Raw genomic sequence first — 23315 nt, forward strand, 5'->3', positions numbered from 1 at the left:
AGTGGAATATCACTGTTAGAGGTATGACTTCAATAAAAAGAAGATACTAACTTCAGAAGTTGAGGCATGATACAGTGTAAGAAACATCAAAAGTTTATTAAAAGTATGTTTGGACAGGGCAATGAATGGGTATGAGAACTGGACTTTGGGGAATGAAAAGGGAGTGTGTGAATTCTTTTGAGATCTGTTACAGGCCCCTTCTGAAAACCAAATGGACAGATAATATCACTGACAGTTTCAGCTCTCTGAGACTGCAGGCGTATGTGCAAGTTCGTGTGTGTGTGTGTGTGTGTGTGTGTGTGTGTGTGTGTGTGTGCGCGCGCGAATCTTTTTATTGTGCCTATTGCGACTCAGCATCTCCACTACATGATGAGTAGCAACTTTCTTTCTCTGGTATTGTTACATTCCATGATCATGAAGTCATTAAGAGTGGGAGGGAAGAGATAATTTAACTCTTTTGTTAAATGAGAATCCAGATTATTGGACACCTGCTGGCGGCTGCACGGGTAGCGGAGGCTGTGTGGTGTGGACTGGGCAGTTTTTTAGGTTAGAAGGCCTCGGGAAAGTACGGGGTGGGCTGCAATCTCAAAGGGTACATGGCAAATACAGGACAAGCTTGGATCAAGGAACAGTCGAAATTGTAGTTGTAAATTGTTGTAGTTGTGCTGGGAAAGTCCCTGAGCTTAAAGTGCTAATAGAAAGCACAGAAGCTAAAATCGTTATAGGTTCAGAAAGCTGGCTAAAGCCTGAAATAAGTTCTGCAGAAATTTTTACCAAGCCTCAGACGGTGTTCAGGAAAGATAGATTAGGCAGAATTGGTGGTGGAGTGAAACTTCCTGGCAGATTAAAACTGTGTGCTCGACCGAGACTTGAACTCGGGACCTTTGCCTTTCGCGGGAAGGGCTCTACCATCTGAGCTACCGAAGCACGACTCATGCCCGGTACTCACAGCTTTTCTTCTGCGTGAGTCGTGCTTCGGTAGCTCTTTACTTCGGTTGGGCACACAGTTTTAATCTGCCACAAAGTTTCATATCAGCGCACACTCCGCTGCAGAGTGAAAATCTCTATCTGGTGGTGGAGTGTTTGTGTCTGTCAGTAGTGGTTTATCTTGTAGTGAAATCGAAGTAGATACTCCGTGCGAATTGGTATGGGTGGAGTTTATACTTAACAGCCGAACTAAGTTAATAATTGGCTCTTTCTACTGACCCCCAAACTCCGACTATATAGTTGCTGAACTGTTCAGAGAAAATTTGAGTCTCGTAACAAATAAATACCACACTCTTACGGTTATAGTTGGTGGGGACTTCAACCTTCCCTCGATATGTTGGCAAAAATACTTGTTCAAAACCGGTGGTAGGCAGAAAAACATCTTCCGAGATTGTCCTAAATACTTTCTGAAAATTATTTCGAGCAGTTAGTCCACGAACCCAAGCGATTTGTAAATGGTTGCGAAAACACACTTGACCTCTTAGCCACAAACAATCCAGAGCTAATAGAGAGCATCATGACTGACACAAGGATTAGTGATCACAAGGTCGTTGTAGCTAGGCTCAATACCGTTTCTTCCAAATCCACCAGAAATAAATGCAAAATAATTTTATTCCAAAAAGCGGATAGTGTCACTAGAAGCCTTCCTAAGAGACAATCTCCATTCCTTCCGAACTGACTATGCAAATGTAGACAAGATGTGGCTCAAATTCAAAGATATAGTAGCAACAGCAATTGAGAGATTCATACCTCATAAATTGTTAAGAGATGGAACTGATCCCCCATGGTACACAAAACAGGTCCGAACGCTGTTGCAGAGACAACGGAAAAAGCATGCGAAGTTCAGAAGAACGCGAAATCCTGAAGATTGGCTAAAATTTATAGACGTGCGAAATTTGGCACGGACTTTAATGCAAGATGCCTTTAATAGGTTCCACAACGAAACATTGTCTTGAAATTTGGTAGAAAATCCAAAGAAATTCTGGTCGTATGTAAAGTACACAAGCGGCAAGATGCAGTCAATACCTTTGCTGCGCAGTGCCGGTGGTACTGTTACCGACGACTGTGCCGCCAAAGCGGAGTTATTGAACGCAGTCTTCCGAAATTCCTACATCAGGGAAGACGAATGGAATATTCAAGAATTTGAAACACGAACAGCTGCTAGCATGAATTTCTTATAAGTAGATACCTTACGGGTTGCGAAGCAACTCAAATCGCTTGATACAGGCAAGTCTTCAGGTCCAGATTGTATACCGATTAGGTTCCTTTCAGATTACGCTGATACAATAGCTCCATACTTAGCAATCATATACAACCGCTCGCTCACCGATAAATGTGTACCTACAGATTGGAAAATTGCGCAGGTCGCACCAGTGTTTAAGAAGGGTAGTAGGAGTAATCCATCGAACTACAGACCTGTATCATTGAAGTCGGTTTGCAGTAGGGATTTGGAGCGTATATTGTACTCAAACATTATGAATCACCTCGAAGGGAATGGTCTATTGATACGTGATCAGCATGGTTTCAGAAAACATCGTTCTTGTGCAACCCAGCTCTCTTTAATCGCACAAAGTAATGGCCGCTATTGACAGGGGATCTCAACTTGATTCCGTATTTCTAGATTTCCGGAAAGTTTTTGACACCGTTCCTCACAAGCTACTTCTAATCAAGCGACTGGATTCGTGATTTCCTGTCAGGAAGGTCGCAGTTCGTAGTAATAGACAGCAAATCATCGAGTAAAACTGAAGTGATATCAGGTGTTCTCCAGGGAAGCGTTCCTGATCTATATAAATGACCTGGGTGACAATCTGAGCAGTTCTCTTCGGTTGTTCGCAGATGATGCTGTAATTTACCGTCTAGTAAGGTCATCCGAAGACCAGTATCAGGTGCAAAGCGATTTAGAAAAGATTGCTGTACGGTGTGGCAGATGGCAGTTGATGCTAAATAACGAAAAGTGTGAGATGATCCACATGAGTTCCAAAAGAAATCCGTTGGAATTCAATTACTCGATAAATAGTACAATTCTCAAGGCTGTCAATTCAACTAAGTACCTGGGTGTTAAAATTACGAACAACTTCAGTTGGAAAGACCACATAGATAATATTGTGGGGAAGGTGAGCCAAAGATTGCGTTTCACTGGCAGGACACTTGGAAGATGCAACAAGTCCACTAAAGAGACAGCTTACACTACACTCATTCGTCCTCTGTTAGAATATTGCTGTGCAGTGTGGGATCCTTACCAGGTGGGATTGACGGAGGACATAGAAAGGGTGCAAAAAAAGGGCAGCTCGGGAATGTCTGAAAGTGAAATGAATTTGTCATGGATACCATGAGCCATTACAATAATGGTAACCTTAGAGTGTAGCTGCACAGTCCAGTAGTATTGCTGTAACACATGAGCCCACAGTGTCTCACAAACTAGTTAAACTGTATCAAATTCAGAAAGTGACAAGTTGCGTATTATACTTACTTAAATGGCCTAATGACAATCGTTTTGATATAACACCTGTTGCCTGACTCCTACTTCAATTCTGGATTTTTCACTATCTTGGTAAAGTCTAATGGAAGTTGTTACAACATTTATTGAACACAAGTAGCTTTTTTTGTGTTGACAAACCAAGCAGTAGAAGTTCTCAGCAGACTGTTCCTCTGAGCCACAATAGAAATAAAAGCTAGACAGTTCCTGATTAGTTAAGTGTCAGAAAGTCCAATTACTACTTAGCCAATATGAAGGTGTTTAGTAGTCAAAGTACCATTTAACCTAACAGTCATGGAAACCAAAATGTTTGTTTTGTAGCACTATGGACATAGTAAACAGTCACGGCAGTTGGTCCACAGATGGAGGTGAATCAGATAACAGGAAAATCATCACTGGGGTGTCATATTTCTGTCCATTACAGGAGACACAGGTGATTTTACACATTTTGATATGCCCATACCTTCCAATATACATTCGGTAGGGTTACTTAACCTACCCACCCACCCCACTCCATCCTGTTGCACTGGCAGGTAATTCCAGTACTTGTCCGGCCAGTATGAGGGAGGAAGAGGCAGCAGAAATGGCCAGAGACTGGGTGATGTCAAGATCAAAGGTTCCTGGAAGACATCCAGGGCTGCTGGTGCCAGTGGTGTTGTATGTGGAGTTTCTTGTGTAGGCTCAGTCTTCTGAGAATGGAGGCATCCCTGCAGCATGTGGCAGATCCAGTGATTCAACTCTGAATATAGCTGGATCGATGTCTGTGTGTCCCTTAGCTTGTGTTAAGAGGGGGCCAGGTGGCCACCCATGTCAACTGCAGCTGGAGAAAGCTAAGATGGGAGAGCGAAGTGCTTCCTGATAATGCAGGCTACTGGCTAGGATGCTGCAACCAGAGCTGGTTGTAGTGCCGATATAGCATCCTACATTTTGTAGCCACCAGCAACACTTGATACCCTTGCTGTTTTGCCATTGACCCTGGGTCCATTACAGATTCTGCTCAGACATGCATGGCCCCTCCGGGGCACCCACTCAGAATAATGTCATTGCATTTGCTTCGTGTTTTCAGTAGTAGGCACAGGAGATCTAGAAATGTCCTGTGGGGGCACCCCTGGAGGACATATATGTCGCACTTTGGCATGTACCATTCTGCCAGCCTGTTTGAGGCTGAGGGGTGTGGTAAGATGCTAAAATTCATTGTGGGTGCAAAACTTTTTTGAATTTTGATACTGTGAATTGGGAACTTCTAGGTCACCAGCGTGCAGGGGTGCACCCTCTGTTCTAAAGATCCTCTCCAAGGCTACCACTGTGGTTGTCTGCTAGAGGTGGAGGACAGAGATGAAGTGGACAAAGGAGTCCCAAGGAGTTGGCGTGAACTCTGTCCCACTGCTGCCTCTGAGCTGGTAATGGCGAGAACTGCAGTGGCACTGACCAGTGTGCCTGACAACTGCTCCACCTGTACATCATCATTGAACATACAAGGCCAGTAAACACAGTGGCATGCCAGTTCCTTCATCCTGGAAATCTCCTAGCACGATTGGTGGATATGCCGAATCACGCGACATTGCAGGGAAGATGACACAAACACCTAACACTGTTCATCATCTTTAAGGAACTCCGCAACTTGATGAACCTAAATATGGTGCTGCCACTGAGAGAAACAGTGAAGGTAAGGTGGATCTGTACCGTGAACATTCTTGAGTTTATAGAGGCATAATGAAAAGATAGAAGTATTTAGAAACAAAAGATAAAATACCATAATAGGTGTGAAACTGTTGTACCTGGCAAAAAACATTGTCTCTGACAAATTTTCATTCTGCTGGACCTCATACAAACTTCCAGCAATATATTTATTAAGAAAACAATGAAATTACTGTTCGTAAATCTGAGAAATCATTATTGCATCGTGTCCTAAGAATGCAATTTATTTGAGAGAGACTCAGTGCGTCGCAGTGCATATTTATTTGCACGCTGCCACCAGGACTTCTGTTCTAACAACTCACCTTCTTCAGAACAGATTAGAAAGTAATTTCATGCCACTAGAGATGAAAAACATTGATAAATGTTAGGGAGGAGAGCCTTGATAAAAAGTTGACAGTTTTGAGCAGATGGCTACTTCGTTGTCTGGTGAATGCCTAGACTACTTAGACAAATGGTATGTGACATTTTAAGAACTCAAATGCTTTAGTGAACTTAAATGATAAAGTGTGAACCAGCTTTTGTACTGGCATAGCTCTGAACTTGGGAAATTGCCTTATAGATAAGTGGATTAGACATTTTAGTGCCACTCTGAACTGCTGAAACTAGTTGAGGATTTTTCCCCCCAATTCCTGCACACAATGTTGGGAAGACCATGTCATTTACATATCCCAAAAACCGAGTTTTGCATGTTTTGCACTGAAAATAATTTGTAGCACAGAATGTGCAAGATTAGAGTATTTTTTTATTTCCATTTTATTGTATCTTATAGAATAATGTTGTGGGATGTAACAAAATCTCAATTAAGACATTTTTAAATTACAGAAAAGACCCGTTAGAATTATTACACACAGCTCTCCACAAACACACTGCGGACCCTTATTCATTTAGTTAGAAATACTTACAGTACCATCTTTGTACATATTCAAAAGTGTGCTGTATGTAAGAACACACTTGAGTAGTTTACATATAAATTCAGATTTCCAAAACTATAATACATGTATCAGCAAGAATCTGCATGTGGAAAGAGCAAGAAAAATAAAAACCCAAAAAATGTGTCCCATTACAGAATAAAGCCATTTTGTACTCTGCCAATTTGCATCAAGGGAATCAATGATGATGGAAAATTTAAGTCAGAATTAAAAGAATTACCTGTTAAAGAAATATTTTTATCATGTAGAGGAATATTTTGAATCCCTAACAAACACTTATATTTTCTTCAATATTATTTAAATCATCCTATTCTCATTATAAATTTATTTTTTTGTGTATTCTTTTAAGTGTAAACGATGTGATAAATGTGTTCGCCAAAGTGCAGTGCATGTATGTCAAATTATTATTTACTTATTCAGAGAACATGTGTAATACCACTGCATTAGTTCATTGTATAATTTCTTTAATATACTGTAAAGTGTTAATTTCATATTAATTAATAGAATTGTGCTGCACCTATGCTGTATAGTGTTACGTCAATTCTGTATCATGTAAGTGACGCAAAGGATGCTAATAAACTAAACTAAACTAAAAATGCTAATGTTGAGAGTATTTTCATTAATAAGAGTGCAGTGGACAGATGAAAGGAACAGATTAGCTATTAATTCAATCAATGACAATGTTTTTGTGAAGCATAATTGTAAAAACTTCAGTTATATGGTATTTCAAACAGGCTACATGTTTTGTGCAAGGTGAGTTGAGAGAAGTATAAATCATTGCTGTTGATGATCACATTGAACACTATATGTCAGGATTTTAAGAAAAATATAAATGTGTAAGCCTGTGAGTATATGTAAATAGAATTTAAGTTCAAACTTTACATCATTTTTGTACTGACTAGTAATGTCCTACAATTGTCAGATGTTTTACAATTTTTTTTTTTACCTTGGTGTCCTAAGTTTCCATAAAATAATCTAATAATCTGGCTCTATGATATTAATAATGTATGAGCTTTTTGTGAGTGGATGGAAATAGATTATTTGTTTAATTAAAATTTAATTGGACATCAATATCAGTGGCACAATGTGACAGAATATGCATAACAGGAAACTCGTAAACAGAAAACAAATTGTAGGATGAGATCTCAGGTCTTTCAACCAACAAAACATCAATGTATTAAAAGCAATTTTGAGAAATGAATAGTCTTCAAGCCCAGTAGACAAGTGAATTGTACAATGCTTTACAATGTACTTTAGCACATTACCTCATTTAGATTAGATTAATACTAGTTCCATAGATCGTGAATACAATATTTCGTAATGATGTGGAATGAGTCAAAGCAGCATTTCTATGAACTTGGAGAAAAGAAAACTTCTTCAAAATAAACAGTGGATGACAAAGGACTTAGTAGAACAGAGTGCTACATATGAGGAATAAAACAGAAGTATTGGAACATTCAAAGCACACAGGAAGCAACAGTATACACATTTGTTAAGTCAAGCAAAATCCAAATCAATAATACTGATTGATCAGTCTTTCTTTCGCATCCCATCTGGTAAGTCTCTCCTGATCCAGCATTTCGGGCAACTTTTACATAACTCTCCCCATTACCTATAAACCTCACCAGTCCTTTCCCATCTTCCTTCCCCTTCAACCCTTCTGCCATAAAAAGAAGCCACTGGCTCTGAAAGCTTATATGTTTCTTTAAGTTTTATTTCTGCTTTCTCCTGCCACTGCTTGGTGAGTAGATTTTTTTGTCTAATTCAGCTATATTACATTTTCAAAAATTGATTATTTTTGTTGGTATATTAAATCAATAAAGGTGAGTGCTTAAATATCAACAAATAAAGTAAAAAAAAATAATAATGCTTGAGACATCATCAGCACTAAGTATCAAAAAACCATAAACATAGAACAAACTAAATAAAAAATATGAATGTAACAAAATCATCAGAGGTAAGAGACATATTGCCAATATCCTGAATAATAACTATAGAGATTCAGTAGAAATTGAAGTATGGAAATAATACCAAAAGAAGTAATCAGTCTATAGTCACAGAAACTGAAAGCTTATTGAAATTGATAACCGAGATGGAGCTGGCAAAAGTTACTTAAAAGGTAAAAGCAAAGAATTTGTCAAGTTATGGTTACATGACAGCTAATCAAACACTCCTGTTTGATTAGCTAGTCTGTCATGTAATCATAACTTGACAAATTCTTTGCAGTGGAAATAATTGTACTACAATTGGAGATTGTGAAATGTTGATCCCAAGAAATTATAGCTCCTGACCAACTTAAAATGCTTAAGGTAGTGTGTGTGATTTTAACGTTTACAGACCAGTATCTGTAGTCAGGCTTTCGCTCATGCTTAACAGACCATTGGCTTTCATGAAAAAACTTGAATGTTGTCCTGACAGTCATTGGTTGATGAAAGATTGGATATTGGAAATGGAGTGTTCAAATAATAAATGTTAGCAACTTAGAAGAAAATAATAGAAAGATCGGAAAGGGACAATCTGCATTTTTTTTAACAGTTAAAACAAAAGACAACATACAGATTATACTTCGTGTTGCTGTTCTAGTTGGGAGGGTCTTGGGAGAAACATAGTCTGTTTCATCTGAAGTAGTGTACAAAATTATGTCTTCTTACATTGCTAATTGAGATACATTGTGAGTAACTCTGTGTGCTTGTTTCTACTGTCTAAGAAATTAGTGCCACTTATTACATCTTTTAAGTGCTTATGTAGCACATACACTTTGCACTGCTTGTGTTGTTATAACTAGATGTAGTTCTACATGTTGCATGTGTGCTGTTATGTTGTATCTTTGTGTGCATGACACTTTTTCCCTTGACCAGTGCCACAGGCGGCAGGAGGGAAGCCTCGACACTTAAACTTTGAGCCTCCCCTCCCCTTATTACTTAGATGTGAAATGATTGTTTCATTGCTTATATTAGTTATTTTCCTTTACGTTATTTAGTTATCACATTTAAAATGTAGTTGCAATACATGAACCAATCACGTGCTATGTCTACTTCTTTTATAATTGTCTTATTTATCTATTTCAAGTGTTACACTCCTTGTGTATGAGTCAGTGTCTAATGTGTCATTGTGTTCGTATCATTTTCTCTGTCTATATTTATATCAGTGTCTCTGGCTGTGTCTGAGTTTGTGGCCTCCCACTGATTCTGTTGTCATGTTTATTGTGTGTCTGTTCAAGATCTGCATCATGCAATGTTATTTAAACAATATGTTACCTAGAGCACACCATTTTTCTGGGCCGTGTAACATTCCTTTGATCTCATTATATTCTGTCACAGGTCTTACATGTGTGAGGATGTTATTATTACCTTTATTACCAATTCTATGTCATTCACCAGCCACAGCTGGACAGACAGCATCAAGATAAAACATTATCAAAATACATGAATACAACTCTACCATGATAGCAGTTTAATACCGCAAGACAAATTTAAGTTATAAATTAAATTACAATAATATCACAACAACAAAACAGATAGAAGTATATAATGAAATTAAATATAATGGTTGCTGTTGGAGTCATGGAACTGAGCTGCAGCTCAAGTAAACACTATGCTATTACTAGAGAAGAATTCTCCAATATTGTAGAAGAGTTGCTCTTTTAGCTTACACAAAATAGTAGTTTTAAACTGCTCCCATGATAAAGACTGAATGTCATCAGGTAGAGCATTAAACAATTTTAGGGCCACCATTGGGAAGCTGTTTTGTGTCTCCGCTAATCGACACCTTGGCATGTCGATACTGTCTTTGTGAACTTCATTTCTCTTTCTGTAGATATCATGGTCTCTCTTTATGTGAAGAGGCAGTTCAATATATACTGGCTGTAAACAGTCAGAACTCCTAACCTGGTGAATATTGGTCAACAGTGGTCTGTTTTTTCGCTTGATGTAATGATCCCCATTGCTTTCTTCTTTCTTTTGCAGTAAAGGCACATTATTGCAGCCTGCAGCGTGGCCCCAAAACAGTGTGACGCCAAATGCTCAAGAAAACCAGCACTCTGGCTAAATCGCATGTGATTCAAATGTGCTGGGTACAGGTCATGGCTTGGATCTGTATGCTTCAGCTTCAGTCATTCCCGTGTATTGAGGAAGAAGCAGAAAACGCGACAGCCTTTGTCGGTTGTGTGATGGAACACTGAAACTAGTTGTATATAGAAATTAAATGTGAAAGAGACAGCTGCTGGTGATTTAATTTACATTTCATACTGAACAGTCAAGTCCCTGCACTCATCTACTACAAAGAGAATGTAATTACTTCAGTATGAACAGCCAAAAGAAAAATCAAAATAAGTAGCAATTTAAGATTTAACAGAATCCAATGTGCAGCCCCCGAACATTTTTTTAAGTGTCTGGAGTTTAGCTTGACCTATCCAAGGCATACAACAAAATTCATCGTGCAGCTGAACTGAAGATGTAGGCATAGATGTAGAAGAATATATAGGATTAATGATTTTACTTTTGAATGGAGCCACAGTCATATAAAACTTTCTGAAAGATGTAACTGCCATTTGACTGTACAACAGGTTTTATTTCATAGTCATGATTTCAGTCTTAGGCCCAGTACCTGGTGGTCTGTGCCATCACAGTACATGGAATGACTGATTTCCGGCAGTGCTCAGCAATGGCTGATTTAGTCATGTATCTTAGTTGGGTGTGCCTCTGTTCTTTCTATCAGATATCCACTGTTCTAGTTGTTTGGCCAATGTCTGACGTGCCACACTGACAAGCACCAAGTGCTTTGTCTTCAAACCTATGCACCCATCTGCATTCTGACGTTCTGTTCTTGGTCTGGTGTGGTTCCAGCATGAAACACCAGTGCTTGGCCTGAGCTCCAGACGAAAGATGGAATGCCTAATAATGCTTCTAGTGGGGATGGACCACAGGGAGAAAGCTGGAACTGTGGCAGACTGAAAACAGAATTCCAGCCCCCAGACAAGCACTCTGGACCAAAGAGGGAATGCAGAAGAATCCTGCAAACGAGAGCAGGCCACAGATGGAATGCCTAGAACTGATGATGGATGGGGAAGAGTGCAGGTCTGTTCCACTCAATGAGCAGTCTCAGGTAGCACCTGGTGAAGATAACAATTCACACTGTTGAAATGTCATTCAAGAATGATGCTGATAAATGGCAGAATGCCAAACACCTCAAGATGTCAACAGATCACTGGGAAGGTCCAAAGAATCACAGCAAGAGACTCTACAGGAAGGAGATACACCGAAACATCAAGAAGCTGGACAAGCTTCAACAGAGGAAGTGAAGGATTTTGAGTACATAGTTTTCATCATATCAACTCCAGAGTGGCAAATGAGATAAAACATCAGGAGAGCATGACACTTGTGAGAGACAGGATTCGATATATGTGCCAAAGGCTAGATGTGGTAGTCAGGGAGCTTTTACACCTTCATTTGCACATAAGCATCCTTAGCAACTGACATTTGATACAGGATAAAAAGTGCCTCTTGGTCTCTAATGGAGTGCATCAAGAATAATGCCTCAGTATGCCAAGCTGTGTAGTTTGACCACATGAGTAAAAAAACATGTAAGATGGAGGACACTTGCACTGCGATTAACCTAAGTGGCAAGCAATTTTGTGACACCATGTAGACAGTGCTCAGCAGGGGGGCTCAGTTTTGCAACAACTCCTAAAAATGTGCCCATTTCCGGTTTCATCAGTACAGTGGAACCAAATGTGGCAGAAGAAATTCACTGGAGACATACAGGGCACTCACCATGACAAAGCCTCCAAAACTGAACATCTCAAGTAATGAGTGGCTTGCACTCTAGAGGTTCTGGGAAGAGAGCAACATCATGGTGTTGCTAGCAGACAAAGGGAACTCTATAGTCATTTTGAAGTAGGATGATTATGGTGAGAAAGTATGTCAACTTCTGGAGGACCCTGCATACAGACTTTTGGAAAGTGACCCTACAAACAGAGTGGATAAGAAGGTGAGTGCTATATTGAGGGAAAGCGGTATGCCTGACAAGCCCATTAAACAATTACAAATGAAAGTGCTAGTTACACGTCTCTGTCACCTCTTGTTCGCATTGATGGCACTTTGAACAGTGGACGTTGCATTTCAGCAGGATAATGCACAACCGCATGTTGCAGGTCCTGTATGGGCCTTTTTGGATACAGAAAATGTTCGACTGCTGCTCTGGCCAGCACATTCTCCAGATCTCTCACCAATTGAAAATGTCTGGTCAATGGTGGCCAAGCAACTGGCTCGTCACAATACGCCAGGCACTACTCTTGATGAACTGTGGTATCGGGTTGAAGCTGCATAGGCAGCTGTACCTGTACACGCCATCCAAGCTCTGTTTGACTCAATGCCCAGGCATATCAAGGCCGTTATTACGGCCAGAGGCGGCTGTTCTGGGTACTGATTTCTCAGGATCTATGCACCCAAATTGCATGAAACTGTAAACACATGTCAGTTCTAGTGTAATATATTTGTCTAATGAATACCCATTTATCATCTGCATTTCTTCTTGGTGCAGCAATTTTAATGGCCAGTAGTGTAAATATCATTTCCACCCTTTTATTGCTCATGAAAACCACACATTGCATGTTGTACCACCATACAGCAAAACCTTCAGAGGTGGTGGTCCAGATTGCTGTACACACCGGTACCTCCAATACCCAGTAGCATGTCCTCTTGCATTGATGCCTGCCTGTATTTGTCATGGCATACTATCCACAAGTTCATGATGGCACTGTTGGTCCAGATTGTCCCACTCCTCAATGGCAATTCGTCGTAGATCCCTCAGAGTGGTTGGTGGGTCACATTGTCCATAAATAGCCCTTTTCAATCTATCCCAGGCATGTTCGATAGGGTTCATGTCTGGAGAACATGCTGGCCACTTTAGTCAAGCGATGTTGTAATCCTGAAGGAAGTCATTCACAAGATACGCATGATGGGCGTGCGAATTGTCATCCATGAAGACGAATGTCTCACCAGTATGGCTTTCACATGTTGTATGGCCTACAGACATTACGGTGTCTTCCATGACCACCAATGGCATACGTTGGTCCCACATACTGCCACCCCAAAACAGCAGGGAAACTCCACCTTGCTGCACTCAGTGGACAGTGAGTCTAAGGCATTCAGCCGGACTGGGTTGCCTCCAAACATGTCCCCGATGATTGTCTGATTGAAGGCATATGCGACACTCATCAGTGAAGAGAACATGATACCAATCCTGAGTGGTCCAATCGGCATGTTGTTGGGCCCATCTGTACTGCACTGCATGGTGTCATGGTTGAAAAGATGGACCTCGCCATGGATGTCGGGAATGTAGTTGCGCACAGTTTGAGTCATAACACAATGTCCTGTGGCTGCACGAAAAGAATTATTCAACTTGTTGGCGTTGTTGTCAGTGTTCCTCCGAGCCATTATCCATAGGTAGCGGTCATCCACTGCAGCAGTAGCTCTTGTGCAGCCTGACCGAGGCATGTCATTGACAGTTTCTGGCCCTCTGTATCTCCTCCATGTCTGAAAAACATCACTTTGGTTCACTCCGAGACGCCTGGACACTTCCCTTGTTGAGAGCCCTTCCTGGCACAAAGTAACAATGCGGACACAATCGAACCATGGTATTGACTGTCTAGACATGGTTGAACTACAGACAACATGAGCCGCATACCTCCCTCCTGATGGAATGACTGTTAACTGATCAGCTGTTGGACCCCCTCCGTCTAATAGGCACTGCTCCTGCATGGCTGTCTACATCTTTGGGTGGATTTAGTGACATCCCTGAACAGTCAAAGGGACTGTGATACAATATCCACAGTCAATATCTACCTTCAGATGTTCTGAGAACCGGGGTGATGCAAAACTTTTTTTGGTGTGTGTATTATAGAAACATAAGAGAACGTAAATGAAGATGAGATTGGAGACAGGATACTGTGAGAAGAATTTGACAGAGGTCTGAAAGACCTAAGTCAAGACAAGGCCCTGGGTGTAGACAACATTTCATCAGAACTACTGATAGCCTTGAGAGAACCAGCCATGACAAAACTCTTCCATCTGGTGTGCAAGATGTTTGAGGCAGGCAAAATACCTACAGACTTGAAAAAGAATCTAATTAATTCCAATTCCAAAGAAAGCAGGTGCTGACAGGTGTGAATATTACCAAACTATCAGTTTAATAAGTCATGGTTGTAAAACACTAACACAACTTCTTTACAGAAGAAAGAAAAACTGCCAAAAGCTAACCCCAGGGCATCAATTTGGATTCCAGAGAAATGTAAGAACATGTGAGGCAATACTGACCCTACAAATTCTCTTAGAAGATAGTTTAAGGAAAGGCAAACCGATGTTTATAGCATTTGTAGATTTAGAGAAAGCTTCTGACAATGCTGACTGGAATACTCTCTTTGAAATTCTGAAGGTAGAATTAGTAAAACACAGGGAGTGAAAGGCTATTTACAACTTGTACAGAAACCAGATGTCAGTTATGTGAGTCCAGGGGCATGAAAGGAAAGCAGTGGTTGAGAAAGGAGTGAGACAGGGTTGTAGCCTATCTCCGATGTTACTCAATCTGTACATTGAGCGAACAGTAAAGGAAACCAAAGAAAAACTTGTAGTAGGAAATAAAGTCCAGGGAGAAGAAATAAAAACTTTGAGGTTTGCTGATTACACTGCAATTGTATCAAAGATAGCAAAGGGCTAGAAAGAATAGCTGAGCTGGATGGACAGTTTCTTGAAAGTAGGATGGACATCAACAAAAGTAAAACAAAGGTAATGGAATGCAGTTAAATTAAATCATGTGTTACTGAGCGAATTAAATTAGGAAAAAGATGAAATTTGTTACTTGGGCAGCAAAATAACTGATGATGGCCAAAGTAGAGAAGATACAAAATGTAAACTGATAATGGCAAGAAAAGTATTGCTGAAGAAGAGAAGTTTTATTTATTTATTTAGATCCCATAAATCCAATACAGGGAGGCATTTGCATGGATGTAGGAGGTGTCAGATTATTACAAATTATAAAAAGGAACACACAAAAACCCCTCTTGCAAGGGAAGATATACATATAAGACAAAATACACATTAATGGTTACAGACAAAATTACACTTACAACAGTTATAACAAAGGTAGATCTTAATAGCTGCATAAAAGATAGTAATGTTAACAATGATTCGAACTATCATAATGCATAAGAGTAAATCAGATTTAAATAAAAGAAAAATCAATTAGAGTTAAAACAACTGAAATATTCTTCAACCGAATAAAAAGAAGCATCTATTGGATAGTGTTTGAGTTGTTTAAAGTTGGTAAGCATGTGGACAAGTGATTTCTGTGATGGTGAGAGTGCATTGAACATATTGCAGCTCATGTAATGGACTCCATCTTGTACAATACTAAGGTTTTTTAATTCATAATGGAGGTCCATCTTTCTCCTGGTATTGTGGGTATGGTATGAATCATTCATTTTGTATAGTTGCTCATTTCTACCAATGAAACATAACAGGGAGTGGATATATTGACATGCAGTTGTCAGTATCCCTAATTTTCTAAACAGGTTTCTATGAGAATGTCTAGGCTGAACTCCCCTGATTATCCTAATAACACTCTTGGGCAATGAATTTTTTTTTTTTTTTTTTTTTTTTTTTTTTTTTGGGAAAGTTGCTGATTACCCTAGAAAACTATGCCATTCAACAATAGTGCATGGTAGTAACTAAAATAAGCAATTTTTGTGGTTTCTCTGTCACAGACAGTGGAAATAATATGAATAGCAAATGCTGCTCAGCTGAGTTTTTTGAGAAGTTGTAAAATATATTCTGACCATTTTAGAATGCTGTCAGTGTGTACACCTATAAACTTGGATGACTCAATTTGTAGTAATTCTCTACCATTACATTTAATTATTAATTGCTCCTCCACTTTTTTCTTACTTGGAAATGAACAAACTGGATCTTGTTAACATTAAATGATAACCCATTATTTTCAAACCAGTTAAGTACTTCATTATTGGCAATATTGGCCAATTCCTCAAGAGTGTGGTTGGGAGTTTAGTTGACAAGGATGGAGGTGTCATTAGTGAAAAGAGTAAAATAAGTTTCAAAGCTAGTACACAAGTGAAGGTCATTGATGGAGACGAGGAAGAGAAGGGGGCCAAGTACATACCCTGAGGAACACCACATCCAATAGAGCCCCAGCTACATATATGAATATAAAATAAAAATATCAGCACCTGATATTGCCATTCCAATATTGATATATTGGGATACAAAATAAAGTTGATATTTATCGATATCTTTTTCAAAAAAACATCAATATATTGATGTTTTATCAACAGCTCTAATTCTGTCCATCTATCAAAATAAGAGGGCTACTGGCAAATATCAAAGATGATCTGGGATTATGAAAATCAGGAATTTATAACATACCATGCCAATGTGGCATGTTGTGCACTGACCAAACAATGAGGACAGTGGACATCAGATGCAAAGAACATCAGAGGCACTTTCAACTAACATGGGCAATTAAATCATCCATTGCCAAGCACTGGTTGGGACTCAGTCTTTCCACCAACTATGATGAAATGAGGGTTCTGGCACAGACCCACAAATCTTGGGACAGTGTTTTTTTAAAGAGTCTATAGAGATAAAGGTGATGAATAACCTGAAGAAGTGTGACACTCAGTACCAACCAAACTCAATAGAGCCAGGGATCTTGAACTGGAGTTGCTGAAAATACAATGGGAGCAGCAGCAGAACTCCACATAAATGAGAACTGAGAGTGTGAATATGAGAAATGAATCCCATATAGGTCGCCTGGCATACTAAATTGAAGATGGGATGTTGCAGGGCACTTCCAGTGGGAACAGACTGCAAAGGGAACACCTAGAATTGCATAGAACTGAAAATTGAATGCCAGCATGCAGACAGATGCATGAGACTGAAGATGAAACACCAGCACTTGGCCTGGTGCACTGGACCAAAGACAAAATGCCTAAGCATATTTCTAGTGGGAGCGGACTATAGAGAGAACAGGGGTAACCACAGCAGAACAAAAGTGGAATACCAGCCTACAGAAGGGTGCTCCAGACCAAAGAGAAAACACTAGGGACACTGCTAGTGGAAGGAGACAGCAGATGGAACACCCAGAACCAACGACATAGGGGGAAGAGCATAGGTATAAATATTGAACCTATCTTACTTGATGAATAGTCTCAGGTAGCACCTGATGGATGACAAGTCATATTGTTGAAATATCATGCAAGAACGATGCTGATATTGGGCAGAATACCCAACACCTCAAGATGCCAACAGATTGCCAGGAGGGTAATTTCATGTGAAATCACCCAGTGGCCGTCGCCCTTATGTCACAGATTTTTCTGAAAATTTGGTGTAAGAATGTACATAATGAATTAGGGTTAAAATATATTTCTGGAATTTTTTGGCCAAAATTGTAATTAGGAGACCATTTTGAAATGTGGGCTCCTCCTACCAACTGGCGTTGAGAAACGAAGTGCCTTGTAAGTTTGTAACCACTATAACTTTTTTATTTATGAATCAATTTTATTGAATTTGGTGTCATTGGAAAGTAAAATAACAGAGCTATAATATAAAAATTATTAAAGTGCTATGTCTAAGCAACAAATGTTTGAAAATTTGTAATTAATGTAATTTCTCACCAATTTTTTTGCAAATTTCAGGATTTTTTTTTTTTTTTTTTTCCGTATAATCACAAGTTTCACCATCTGAATTTTTGTTTCAAATAATTCCTACTGCCATACTTTTCAACATAAAAAAATTATAAGGTTGTTTGTCCTCTATTGTTAGATCTTATAATTTTTCAATAATGTTGTAATAATTAATTGCTTCAAATAGCTAATCAACAATACATGAAACAACAAAGAAAAATTCAGTCTAGTAGCAACACTCACATGCAGCACGGGCTGTGTGACTAATTAGAGAACACGAAAAAGTTTCAAACCATCCAGTTCTTTTCTGCAACATACATAGTTGATTAAAAATCACAATGGAAAACAAATGTTTTTAAGTTTTGTGTCAGCAGTTGTGTGTCAGAAGAAAAGTAGTTGCAGTGAAGAGCATGATTTAATAGACATGTCAAGCCTGAATCAAGCTGATACTGAATTATTGAAGCTAAGAAGCATCTATGAAAATATTGAAGAGTGTTTGTTGTTCTCACAAAAGGCTCTATTTGGGGACATTTAAAGACAGACAATTTGCTGAGACCCTTTTAAGAAGCATAGTAAAAGACTGCTAAGAAATCTTTGAAACCTGTTTCTTTAACCATGGCAAGGAAATATAAAACCCTTGGGCTTATCCCAGGTACCAAGCTGTGCATAACATGCTGTAAGGACATTTTATCTCCTATGGGGGATAACCTTCCAGGGATGGATGAATGTGAAGTTGAAGATCAAGAATATACAGCAGATCCATCTACAGTTCTTCAAAAACTTAATGAAAGTTGTGAATTACTTGAAATTTCACCATTTAAGATTACCAAGGGAGCACAAGACAGGCATCCAGTATAGGTTCGATCCAAGTCTCGTCGCTTAGCTTTAAAATTCCAGCAAACAGCATCAGAAGTGCTACGTGATCCAGTGAAATATGTGTCTGAAGAAACTGGCAGTGCTGAATGTACAGACTGTAATATTTTAATGCAAAAAATTAAAGAGAAATTCATCAGAAGTTCTGTCAAAGAAAAACTACAAATACTTACCTTAGCATCAGCTGCACGGAGTAAAGGAAAAACCCAAATGTTTTTTAACACTACCAAATACATGGTAAAGAAATCGAGGGTATTACTAAAAGGAGAAGGTATTTTGTCAAAAGGGAGTTATGAAGTGGGAAAAGTAAGTTGCATTTCTGCTAATAAAAAAAGACTGTCTGTCTGTCCCTTGAGAAAATGGCAAAAGAGTGAATAAGACAAAAAGACTAATTTTACATAATCTGAAAGATGTATACTTAGCTTTCAGAGAAAAATATCCTGAAGATAAAATTGGTTTTATTAAATTTTTTGAACTTAGGCCAAAAGAATGTGTTATTGTAAACAGTTGTGGAATGCACAACATAGGTGTATGCACGTATCACCAAACCGTAAAACTGTTAATGCATGCTGCACATGTGAAAGAACCATACACTGAACTTCTACAGAAACTTGTGTGCTATCTGGAAAACGAATAGTGCATGCTGCATCGCTGTTCTCAGTGTCATGACGAATATGATCTGTGCAATTTTTTAATGGAGCTGGAGTCCTTACAAGATTGTAAAAATATCGTATTCAAACAATGGATGCAAACTGATCGACCTACACTGAAGACATTAATGAAGACGACCAATGAATTTGTTGAATATTTCATACAAAAACTTCAAAACTTAACATCATTATGTATCAAAATCTCAGAGTCACTACTTTAAATCAAGCAAAGAAACCCTCCCTGATACTACATGCATCATCATAGTTGATTTTGCAGAGAACTATACCCGTTTGCTTCAGGATGCTGCACAAGGATTTCACTGGCAGAACATTCAAGTCACCCTTCATTCTTTTGTGGTGTACTTTGAAACAGATGATTGCATTAAGTCAATGTCATTGTGTTGTACAAGTGACTGTTTGCAGCATGATACAAACACATTCTATGTTATCCAGAAAACTGCTGCCACTTATGTATTGGAAAAATTACCACACGTCCAACATGTTATGTACTTCAGTGAGGGCAGTCCTGCACAATATAAAAACTTTAAGAACTTTTTAAATTTGTGCCATCACAGGTAAGATCATGGAGTAACTGCAGAATGGAATTTCTTCGCCACCAGTCATGGCAAAAATACATGTGATGGAGTTGGTAGTGTGGCGGTGCGGTTCTTTCCGTCCCTTTACGACGGACCTGCACCTACCTGTGAACATTGTCTCAGCAGATCATCAGTAGGAAAGCCAAGCAAAACCTACTGTACTTCGACGTGAACCAGGCTGCAATTAAAGTCACTAATCTACGTTTTGGGAGAAAGTTTTCACTCAAATGAAAGGTTGGAAATTTTGTCCTCAATTAATATATTCTGAAACTTAGGTGAACAAGTATCACTGCCAAGCCTATGCTAGTCTTAACACAGTCACTCACGATCCCTTTCACTCACATTAGCAAGTTTATGGTGTTGCATTTCCCGAAAACGTAATAGCTACAAAAATACCGATTGTTTTTGATTGATAATGCTCGTCAAATATTAAGTCTGTCAGTACCAAATGCAGTCACAGTTTATAGCTACCGACCTGCACAATACACCACGCGGAATTTGTCTTTTCTCGTCACCAAATTCACTTAAAAATTCCGAAATTTCTACACACCCATCGGAATAATTATGCCGTCACTTTACCGCACTTTTGATGTAGGAAACACTGCTAGATCCGGCAACTTATCCGTTTCCATCCAAACTACAACTACACACGTCCGAACTGTTTCATAGCTAGGCTCCCACTCTTCCCTCGAATTCTCTACCAGCAGAGAAAGGCGCGAGAAGAACTGCAGAAAGGCCTTAACAAATCTGTAGTTGCAATTCGAGTGTTAGCAGACATAGGCAACATAAAAATGAAAAAGCTTGCATACTTTCATTCCATAATGTCATATGGGATAATATTTTGGGGTAAATCTTGAAGTCAAACAAGTTTTCAAGGTCCAAAAACGAGTAATACGTATTATTTGTGGAGTAAATTCACGGACCTCCTGCAGAAACCTCTTCAAAGAACTGGGTATACTAACTACTGCCTCTCAGTATATTTACTTCTTAATGAAATTTGTCGTAAATAATATATCTCTTTGCCAACAAACAACTCAGTTCATACATACAATACCAGGAACAAAAATGATCTGCAAAAGGTCTTAAAAGCACTTACTTTAGTTCAAAAAGGGGTCCACTACTCAGGAACACTCATCTTCAATAATTTGCCAGGGAACATAAAAAAATTAGTTAGAAATAAAGATCAGTTTAAAAGGAGCCTGAAAGACTTACTACTGGCTAACTCCTTCTACTCCATTGGCGAAATTTTTAATACAAACAAATGATGTATTGTATTTATTCATACTATTAGTATTGTTATTTCAGCTTTAAAAAAATCGACATGTTCCACATCCACGAGGCTCTCCTCAGCACGGATCTATGGAACGAAAAAGTAATCTAATCTGGGTGAAGCCGTGGGTTTTACGACGACACGATAAAAGCATTCAACAAAACTTGTTACGTGAGCTTACAGTGGAAGACGTCAAGTCGTACATCAATTACTTAAGAATGGATGAGCATACATTTCTGTATGTGCTCAATGAAGTGTATCCTCATATCACAAAGCACAATATTCACTTAAGAACTGCTACATCTTCAGAAGACATGCTCACTATAACACTCCGATTCCTTGCTACAGGAGAGGGTTATGTTAGGTTAGGTTAGGTCTCCAATCTTCTTAATCTATTTTTGTATTCAGGGTGCGCTACGTTGTAAAGCGCCTCATCAGCTTCAGACATCTCTATTAATTTTGTAGTTGTCGGTACACACCAATTGTATTTACCGGCAATGGTTATAAAAACACTACAGACAACAGCAAGCTGCAGCGATGCTAGCGCTCCATGTGGTAACATGTCACATGGCAGTGAACAGAAGACAAGCGGTTTCTTTGATCAAATATACAGCGAGGCGCTAGATTTGATCAAATATTGGACGACATTTGGCAAAGTCCCTATTACACTATCAAATATCTTTGACAAAGATATTGGACAAAGAAATTTGATAGTGTAATACCGGCCAAAGAAATTTGATAGCGTAATACCGGCCTTACTTAATACTTCTATGTGGGCACGGAGACGCAGGTACTAATATAAATACGTTGTAATAAGCAATATTTATGATTTGCGTGTGAGCTGTTTATTCCAAAATATTATTTCAGTCAACAATACTATGAAAGTCCGTCTGTAACAATAGTTCAGAATTTCGACATTTGACTTCGCGTTTTATCAATTGCTTCAGAAATTAAAACAAAGCATCATCTCGCAGTGAACGCCCTCATTATTGATTAATTGTAGTTATTTTGATCACAAAGTCGTTGGAACACACTTTAAATGTTGATTTAATAGAACGTTTTATGAAATTTATGCAACTGTTTTAAAAAGATTGTCTTCCTTAAGTCTTCCTTATTTACCTACGCATAAGAGTACAAACGGAGTAATAAAAATGAAGAACGTAAGTTACGTTTGTAATTTTTCTAGAAATCTGAATATAATAAGCAGTTTGGTTGTCTGAAGTCCAAGTAACGAGAGGAGAGCAAATAGTGGAAATTAACCTGTTTCACACTCCTGCCTACCTTTACCTCCACAACCTACAAGTCACTGTTAAGTGCTGGGAAGAGAATACTCTCCAATATACCATACAGTAGAGAAGGTTGAGAAGGCCACCCATCCACACTGAGTTTCTGAAGCTCACAATTTGCAGCATTGCTCGCAGAACCGACCGCAGCCCTTGGTTCTGTGTCAGGTGGAAGGACCTGAACCAGAGACATTGAGGGTTCTGTTACAAGCGAGGCTGCAACTTTGTAGACTTGGGCAATAGGGTTGAGAACTGTAGGGTCCCCCTAAATGGGTCAGGTGTGCACCACACAACAAAGTCTGCTACCAAGGGAGCTGACTTTGTGAAGGTGCACACAAGGGCCTTTATAGATCAGGTGACTCTCCGTCCAGTCCAGATAACAATAGCTGTAGAAGACACAGAAGTATAATTGTAAGAGTGCCCCCCAGAGGTGAGAGTACTAAACTTCCTGAAAAGCAGTGAAGCTCACACAACAATAGGTACAGAAAGCTATTTGAAACCTGAAATTGGTACCAATGAGATTTTTTGAGGAAAATTTAAGTGTATACTGAAAGGATAGGCTAATGGGAAGTGAGGGTGGTGTATTTGTCACAGTAGACAAGGACTGAGAGAGAACTTGAAGCTGCATGTGAGACTGTTTGGACAAGAGCCAGTATCAGGAGTGGGCATAAAATGGTAATTGGATCTTTCTATCACCCACCGGACTCACCTCATGATGTAACTGAAAACCTTAGAGAAAACTGTAGTTCACTTGTACATAAGTTTCCCAAGCATTTTGAAATGATCGGTGGAGACTTTAATCAACAAAGGAGTCAATTGGGGGAAACTATAGTTTTGTTAGTGGAGAGCATGATAAGA

At 39.1% G+C, this 23315-nt stretch overlaps 1 protein-coding gene across 2 annotated transcripts in view; it reads left to right on the forward strand.

Annotated features, from left to right (window-relative positions):
- The first annotated feature begins 21762 nt into the window (after window positions 1-21762).
- The window catches only part of LOC126094650 (zinc finger protein 511-like), a 101530-nt gene continuing 99977 nt past the window's right edge, over window positions 21763-23315 (forward strand). Inside the window, exon 1 of one of the 2 annotated variants that reach the window (XM_049909149.1) lies at window positions 21763-21964. The gene's annotated coding sequence lies outside the window, so the exon portion shown is untranslated. The remainder of the gene's footprint in view (window positions 21965-23315) is intronic. The other variant, XM_049909147.1, reaches the window with a different exon arrangement.

Source organism: Schistocerca cancellata, chromosome 8, assembly GCF_023864275.1.
Source record: "Schistocerca cancellata isolate TAMUIC-IGC-003103 chromosome 8, iqSchCanc2.1, whole genome shotgun sequence".
Lineage (NCBI taxonomy): Eukaryota > Metazoa > Arthropoda > Insecta > Orthoptera > Acrididae > Schistocerca > Schistocerca cancellata.